Here is an 8,399-nt window from a genome sequence, read left to right as displayed (position 1 = left end):
CGTGTTGGTGAGCGCGAAAGCGCTGGAGCGGGAGCAGAGTGATAGACTGGAGCTGGAGCGAACTGATTATATTAGGCAGCATAACTGCTGAAAACTGCTGTACGGGGTGGGGTAACCACTTTCTTCATTCTGGCTATAATACTGATCCAATCTGATCCCAATTCGGTGATCTGATAGATATGGCCATTCCCTACGGAATGGCGTTTTTAGTTTCCTTTTATTTTTGCCCTGAGACAGAAACAGAAAATATAGTTTTGCAGGGCCGTGTCCCCACTAGTTCAAGCTCTCGTTCTAGAATTCCCCAAGCGGTTTGTCTTTGGTCTGTCTTCAATTAATAATGGAGGAGTTTTTGACCATTTCACTATGGGTAAAAAGCCCGAATTTTTGGCATTTATGTAATTTTTTTTGGGTAAAATATTTGAATGCGACTTAACCTTTCTGATTCCTAAATATCCAGATAGAACAAAACTGGTTTTGGAAGATTTTTACCTAGTACCTAGTACAAATATATTTTTTAAAGTTCTAAAATGTTTTAAAGGAACTTTTATCATAATTACTCTTTTGAATACCGTTTTTTATAATAAATAAGTACAACGTAAACGGGTTCCAGTTTGTATGGGGGCGGGAGGTAAGCGGGGTCCACATGACTAAATTTTTTTTCCGAAATTCTACTTTAGTCTAACGAACATTCATGCCAATTTGTAGAGCTCTAGCTCTTTTGGTTTGGTTAATGCGAAAAAAACGGGCTTTTTACCCATAGTGCATTTGTCAAAAGTATATACACATTTAACACAAAGGGACAGTTAGAGGATATGAGGCATAAAATTTTCTGGAAATCTGTCACTTTTCGATGCGCCATACCTACAGCGACTTACAAAAACTATACTTTCTTACACTGTGTTGTAGGACTGCATCCATTGCTGCAGCATCAGAAAGCTAATTAATGAAAACGCTTTGAAATAATTGTGCATTATTTTGAGTGTATACATTGAGCAGTTTGTGGCTGAGTTATTAACACAGCTGCTAGAGTTACTGGGTCTTCTATAAAATAATTAGCATACGGTCTATATATGTAAATACGTATGTATGTATGTATGTATGTACATACATACATACATATTTACACGGGTGGAACTACAACTGACGGTTTTTTTCCAAATTTGTCGAGGAACATGCTTTGAAAACCCAAATCAACATTCACTCCCACGCTCACCAAAATCCCGACAACTACATTTCAGAGTAAACAAATTAGCGAAAGATATTTGTACACATGGAAAGCTTCCTTTCCTCACTCTCACTCTCAGTTTGTCTCTATATCTCTTTTTACGGTCCCTCCCTTGCCCTTCTCAAACTTGCATTGCACAACATGTTTTCCATTTCGAGTGTAAACAAAATTCTAATACGTTCAACATATTGCTGGAAAATTGCTTTCCTTTCGTCGTTCGGCATTCAGCAAGCAGCAGCTTCAAGGAGCAGAGTAACAGTTACGAGCCGAAAAGCATTGTTAGCCAACAATAGCAACAACAGGAGCAGGAGAACAGCAGCAGGAAAGTAAGTCGAAAATGAAGGGTGGATCAAGAACAGGCTGTGGAGCGATACACTTATAAAAGCAATGGATTCTTTTCGTGATGATCCCAAAAACGATCTAATTACGGCCTTGGCTACCCAGCGATGGCGATAAATACCTACATATGTATGTATGTATGTATATTATATTTTTGAATTGGAACTGTTACATTTTCATAACCTTTATGTTCTTGAGCTTTTTTCCCTGTGTAGTGTTGTGGGTGCGCAACGACAGAAAGAAAATGTCAAACTTTTGATGCTGCAATTTGTAATTGAAGCGAAAAACGAAGTGGAACATTTTTTTTACTTTGGTGACTGTATTTTGCCATCAGCTCGGGTGTGGGGTACCTTCAAGTCGATTTTGAGGAAGTCTTATATTAGGGTTTCTCGCCAGGCCTTTGATTCCAAAGCCAAAACCTAATGTTGTGTTCCATGTGGCCAATATGCGAGTAGGATATAAATACTTTTGTATATGGATACATATGTATGTACATACAGTTAAATAAAAGAGTAGTCATTTCATGGCTAAGAATCACTTTTTAGAATTAAGAGATTTAAAATTAGACTATTTAAGAAAACACACTTGAATGTATTCAGTTTACATTAATCCAACCAACTTTTGTTGGTCCCCGAGACAGAGTACAAACTCACCAAACCCACCTCATTCTGGTGCGGCTCCATCTCATGTCGGTGCCACATAATGTGGTGGACATAAAGAAAACGAAGCAACAAAACAATGTTTTCAAATTGAACGAGGACAAGGTTCCTTCCTACGTGTCACAACTTTTATACCCGGTACTCAGCATATGTATGAACCTTCCCACCACCCTCCCCCAGAGCCCCGCACTGCGTGTGCAGAAGGAAGCGATTCCGATCCCATAAAGTGTATATACATATGTACATACATACATATGTGTACTTGATCAGCATCAATAGCCGAGTCGATAAAGCCTTCTGTCCGTCCGTCTTGTTTGACGCCTCGTTCTCAAAGACCACAAGAGCTAGAGTCAACAAATTTTGTGTGAAGACCCTTGTGATATCGCACTTAATCAAGTTTGTTTCAAATATCCGCACTGCTCCCTTCCAGAAATTTGAAAATTAAATTCCGTAGGAAATCACATTCCCGAATTGGGATAATAATTATAGCAAGAATGAAAACATTTATTTTTAGTTACTAAACAGTTTATTTTTTTATTTTTTGCACGTTCTATCATTCCACCCTCTGCTTCGTGCAGTGTCTGGCTCTAGGGGAGGAGGGAAAGCTAACAGATCTTGAACTGGCGTGAGAAGTGATGTAGATATAGATCACAGATATAGAGAAAATGTAAAATTAAAAAAAGCCGCTAAGCTATACATATACTGACTGAGTATAAAAGTTGCGAATCATACGAAGCGTCTCACACGCTTACTTTCCTAAATACTTTCCTTAATTTCTTACGATTCTTACGTTTTAAACAAATTTCAGACAAAATTCCCATCTCCAAATCAGATTACGTTTAATGCCATCTTGATTGGGCTCGCGCTACTGCTGAAATTCTCTCTTCATCCGCTTGGGTTTTGCTAACCTTAATTTCAAAATTAAATCAATTATTTAATTTACTTTGGAATAGACACATATTTTTTAAGTCTACCCCGCCAACCTCTGATTATGTCGGTCAAAAGTCAACAAAAAACCTTATTAGTGATTGTGGTAAATGAGAAAATAAACTTTTTGCTGGTTCTCCTCCACTACATACATATGTATGTACCGCTATTCTCGCAAACTCCCCTGTTTGATTCTTACCATCGGAAAAATCTGAAACTTTTAACCTACAAATACAGGTACACTGAGACACACACACACAAAATACACAATCATAACCGTAAATAGTTAGTTCACCTTTTACGTGCGTTAATGATGTTTTCTCAATCAAAAAGTTTAGTCTTTCGTAGCGATTGAAGGAGAGGTTTTGTAAGTAAAGTTTGGAAAAGACAGCAGCTTTGGTGGTGAGGGTCTAGAATGGTGGGAGGATTGGGGAAGAGCGAGAGTAAACAAGCATATGGCGAGGGAGGGACTATCGCCTTTTGGATTCTAATCGGACATGAAAAGCTAATTACAAGTAGCTGAAAGTTGTGCGTGTTTCGGCTTCAATGGTCCAAAAGAAGTTTGGATCTGTGTCGGGAGAAAGAAGGGAGAACGGTAGGAGGGAGTGCGAAACAGAGAGGAAAGCAACACCTGCCAAAATAAACTTTGATTGGGTTGTAAATGATTTAACAGAGGCAGAGAACTGCTCTGCGTATGTACATATGTACATACATATGTATGTATGTATGTATTTTCGCTTAGGTATGTCAATAATTTTCCTAAAACGATTTCTAGAGTATAGGAAACATAATTACCTATGCTAAGTTTTAGACAGCATAAAAATAAAAAAGTTGTTCAAGAAATAGATGGCGGAAGGGGGGAAGAAGGCCGTCGATTTACTCTGTTGATTCTGCTCAATATCAAATACTATACGCTTCCTTTTACCGTTTCTTCGATAAATACTTTGCACTCATCTTGTCAATATCAATGCAAAATTTTCGGTTTTCTTGTGGTTTAATCAATAATTAATTAGTTTGGGACCCAAGCCCTTCCGTAGATTCTCGAAAATCAAGTTTAAAGCTCCCCAAAACCATCCCGATACAATGCTGATTCGTTCAACTTTGTTTATTAACAGCCCAGCTCATTGCCTTAAAACTTGAATGCCATAGACTTTTGAGATACCAATGAAAGCGAGGGAAAGGGTAGAATGAGCGGTGGAGACGCCCAAACCCTTACTTACATAAGTATTCTACCGTTACGCTCCCCCTGTCTCTCCCTTTGTGGTAGGTCCCTCCCTTGGTCTCTCCCTTTGTGGTAGGGTTAGGGTAGGGGTAGGGTATCGTTTGGGTTGAGAATTTTAATATTGCTTCTTTTACAGCATTTTGAGAGTTTCTTGTTGAGTTTTCTACCCCTGGCCAATGTGGAAAAGTTTTTTTATCTACAGCCAAATAGTTTTAGACTATTTCTCCATAAATTTTATTGGTAATACTTAGACAAAAGTTTGTACACATTACACACATTGGGACAGTTAGATAGAAGAGAAACAAAGAGGGATAGAGAGAGAGTCCGGGATCTTTAAATGAAAGGATTCAATGCGTACCCTTGTTTGAGTTTGGCTTGGGATTTCTTTTTCAATTTGATGGAAAGACAGAAACTTTTTGTGTCAGTGGTTTCTATAGAGGAATAAACCAATAAAATAGGTTCCAAAGGCTCGTCGACCTAATTAAACCCGATATTCGATGAGTAAATGGGGTATATTGTAATTGTGGGGAAAAGTTGATGTACGTAACGCAGAGAAGGAAACGGTTCCGACGCCATAAATATATATATTCTTGATCAGCATCAATAGTCGATAAAGCCTTGTACTCAGTCGCCCTTATGACCGCCTTGTACTCAGAGACCATAAGAGATAGGGCAACCAAGCTTTGCATACAGACTTCTGTATGCTCGCTCTGTTACAAGTGTATTTAAAAAATCAATTTTGAATATAAATGAAATTCTAAGAATGTCTATCCGTATGGAATGAAGAAATTTATACCCGGTACTCGAAGAGTAAATAGGGTATATTGTATTTGTGCACAAAGTGGATGTACATATGTAACGCACAGAAGGAAACGTTTCCGACCCCATAAAGTATATATATTCTTGATCAGCATCAATAGCCGAGTCGATTGAGCCATGTCTGTCTGTCCGTCTGTCCGTCCGTCCGTCCGTCTGTCCGTCTTGTTTGTCGGCTAGTTCTCATAGACTATAGGAGCTAGAGCCACCAAATTTTGGCACCAGTATGCTCACACTGAAACCAGTGTATTTCAAAAATGAGCCCCGCCCCCGCAAAAGGGCGAAAACCTCCCAAATCTACGATTTGGAAGATAACAGAAAACTAAAAACGCCATTCCGTAGGGAATGACCATATCTATCAGATCACCAAATTGGGATCCGATTGGATCATTATTATAGCCACAATGGAGAATTCAGTGGCCAAACCCACCCCGTCCCGCAGCTTATAGCAGCACACTCTGCTTCGCGCACTTTATGGCCTCTGTCCCTGACACATCTCTGCCGCTGCCTCTGCCGCTGCCTCTGCCGCGACTCTGCCCTGACTCTACAAAGTGTGTTTCTAGGGGAGGGTGGCGAGCTAAAGGAGCGTGTTGGCGTGAGTAGTGTTGTTGATGTAGATGACAGATGAAAAAAAAATGTAAAATTTGACAAATAACCGCTAAGTTGCAGATGTAGTACTGAGTGCCGGGTATAAAAGTTGTGACGCGTAAGAAGCGTCTCACACGTCCCTTCTCGTTTTTTTTATATTCTCTCATTCTACACACTGTTTCGTGCAGTGTGTGGCTCTAGGGGAGGGGGGCGAGCTAAAAGAGCGATTGTGCGTGAGAAGAGATGTAGATGTAGTTGTAGGTACAGATGTACTACCGAGTACCCGGTATAAGAGTTGTGACGCGTAAGAAGCGTCTCACACGTCCCTCCTGGCTTTAATTTCTATGTTTTGTATTCGTCTCTATCTGTCTCTTTTTCTTTACGGTTCGACAATTGAGAGTGCGGACTGATTTAGCAACTTGTAATTATCACTCACAACATGTAGTCGAGCATCCCTTCCTCTTCACCGTAACCATACCTTCCTTCTCTCGTTCAACCTCCCCCATCCTCATGTAGCTTAATTAATAGACATCATAAAGTGCTACACCTCTCAGTGGTGAGTATGGGTACCCGTATATTTTCCGTGCCCCAAGTTTGACATGATGAAGCACAATCCTGGCCACAATACTAACTGACATTTTAAGCCAATTTAAAAATGGCAACACAAAAAAAAAATTTCCATTTCCTCAGTTAAATAAAAATTAATTACAACAATTTATCATCGTCGTCGCAACAGTCGCAAAAAATGTTTGGTAATGTTGGCTGGGAGAGGTATCGTCAGGTAGATTACCCTATAACGCGGGGCGCAGTTTCATATTTTCCGTATAGCTAACACATATACATTTTATAATAACTATAGGCCATATAAGAGGATACAACTGTAAGAGTTACAGCAATCGAACATTGTGTGGCGACCCCTGTAGTATCACCGTATCTAAAACATCCGTGGGCTCTAAGCGGGAAGTGCAGAATCATAGCGTATGATCAGAGGTAAATTATACTACCTGTCACAATTTTCCCTCAAGCAACCAAACCAACTTTTTTTGAAAGATATGAGGCTTAGATATGGTCCGATAATATATTTTTTTTCCTATGTCAGAACATATTTATTGATTTTTGTTTTTATTTATTTTTTTTTAAAGCTTGTTTTTTTATAGTTAGCTCATTTTTTCACTTAACTTAAATATCTTACACCTGGTTGTAATGAACTTCGTCATTCTATAAAGCTGATAAATACATCTATAAAGTTTACCCAAACAATTTGTGGTGTTGACATAGAAAAAAAAACAAAAAAGTTCGATTTTCTCGAGTAGTGTTATCATAAATAAATATTTTGAAGTGCAATTTGGTACGATGTAGTTTTATTTTACCAGCGTAAGAGAGTTTCAACGGATATTTAAATTCAACTAGATACTCGTATGTTTTAATTGGCTCGTGTCGAATTAAGACGATTTACCGCTTCTTTAGCCCTATGGTCGTTCAAAACTGTATAAAGGGTACACAAACGAAAGCAGTTACAAGGCGAACAACCTACGGGACAATTGTCCACCTTGGATCTGCTCCACCTACCGCACCAGTTCAAAGCCGGTCGTTATAAGCGGCTAGCTGCTGCTAAAACGCAAATGTTAAACCCTTTCGGTAATGCAAAATAATTGCTACGGTTCGTGGTCCGAGTTCACCAGAGTGCCGCAGAAAAAATATGCAAAATAACGAGCAGAACAAAAAAGAAAAACGTCAAAGCGTAATATAATGTTCTGGTCCCTCTCCCTTATTCTGGCTAAAGTTTAGCTTAACAGAAATTAAAGCAGCGGAAGAGAGGGCGTTTCATTTAGTTTTCAGTTTCCACCTAATTTACCCAATTGGGTAAAAGTGCTTTGTCATAATCAGCCCGGGAGCAAGGTTCGCATATCTAATGAATGAAAAGAAGGTTGAGACGTGCAGGCAAGCTACAGAGGAGGTGCTGGACCAGGGTCCATGGAGTAAATGTTCATGAATGGAATGGGTGGAATGGGTATTAGGTCTTCGCCTTTCTCCGCTCGGCACATATTTACCGAGTTGCTAATAGGCTGTCACATAATTAGCCCTCAAACAACAGACCTACAAAAAAGGCAATGAAATTAGTTAGAATAAAAGGGATACTGACATTAACATTGCCTTTGATGGAAGTCAAAGATGACCAAATGATAAGGTCCGAAGATGTTCTTATGAATCTTACGTAAGATTCAGTATTCCGGCTTAATCCTGATAGGGCTGATGCTGCGGGGTTCCGTTGTCTTAGGGGAATGAAGATTAGGAAATAAGGCTCTAAGAAAAAGAGTGACGAACGAGATTTAATGAAGGACCCAAATGCATATTTGAAAGAAAGAATTTTAAGAAAGAATGGAGAGGATAGATTATTCCAAAAAGTATTCCAAAAATTCTAAAATATATCTAAGTCGTAGGAAGGATTTGTCTATGAAAGAGTATACTAATTTTACTTGGCTGGGCGTTAGAGAAGGAAGTGAGTTAGAGTTAATATTCCGTGTGTACATGTGCATATGTATGTACATATTTTTTTTTTTTTTTTTTTGTATGTATAGGAGGGAAAAGCTTTGAAAGCCGATAAGTGTGGGACTTGGAATTA

Source organism: Drosophila subobscura, chromosome J, assembly GCF_008121235.1.
Source record: "Drosophila subobscura isolate 14011-0131.10 chromosome J, UCBerk_Dsub_1.0, whole genome shotgun sequence".
Lineage (NCBI taxonomy): Eukaryota > Metazoa > Arthropoda > Insecta > Diptera > Drosophilidae > Drosophila > Drosophila subobscura.
The sequence above is the reverse complement of the archived record's forward strand: the minus strand, read 5'-3'. Positions refer to the sequence as shown.